This window comes from Homalodisca vitripennis, chromosome 4 (genome assembly GCF_021130785.1).
Source record: "Homalodisca vitripennis isolate AUS2020 chromosome 4, UT_GWSS_2.1, whole genome shotgun sequence".
Classification (NCBI taxonomy): domain Eukaryota; kingdom Metazoa; phylum Arthropoda; class Insecta; order Hemiptera; family Cicadellidae; genus Homalodisca; species Homalodisca vitripennis.
The window spans coordinates 72070629-72071523 of NC_060210.1; positions in this window are offsets into that span (position 1 = coordinate 72070629).

Sequence of the window (895 nt, forward strand, 5' to 3'; positions counted from 1 at the left end):
CATAATACTGTTGCTTGTCTTATCTTTTGTTACATTCTTTAACACAGTTATTTTAAGCTCTATAATTAATTTGTTGATAGTGGAAATCCATTTGAATATAAATAGAACACAGTAACTAAACAGGTTTAACATTTTTTTGTTAAGAAATTAATAAAAATTGAATTAAATTTAAAACAAACCGACAAGCAGTCTATTGAAATATAAAATATTTATATATAATGTGCATTATATAAATTATTGGATACAATTGGACACAATAATTGCTATAGTTTCTAGTCGACACAAACTAAACTTGCTATGGAGAATGGAGATAGTAATTACAAATGGTTTAAATATCTTCATCAGCCAGTTACAGATATTATGAAGTTTAGAGATTGCAACAGTTTTATTTTGGTCAAAATTTGTATCATAAATAATTATGAACCAATAACAAATGTAAACCAAAAGTTATATATTTTTATCAATACTAAGAAATTATATACAAGTTTTACACTTGTATGTTTTTAAATATCTTTTAATGTTTACAAACAACTGATACCTCTCAACTGCGACATGTTTGGCACTCCTGGATTGTGTATATTTAAAGTGATCATGCTCACTTATGTGTTGAGGGATTTTGTTTAAACAAGTACTGTTGGAATTTAAATGAAATTATCCAAATAGTTGGTGTCTGGTAAAGTGTTTATAACTGTACATGATTTTTTAGTTATTAGACTTTTAGACTAAAATATGCTATTTTGTTAACATTAAAGAAAATAACACAATTATTTTTCAAAATTTCCTCTTATCTACAGTATTCAGACCTATATGCAAAATTTGGTTTTTTTAGTTTTACTAGATTTAGAGATAATAATTTTTGTTATAAAGAATACATAATGGCGACTAGCAGCTAAAT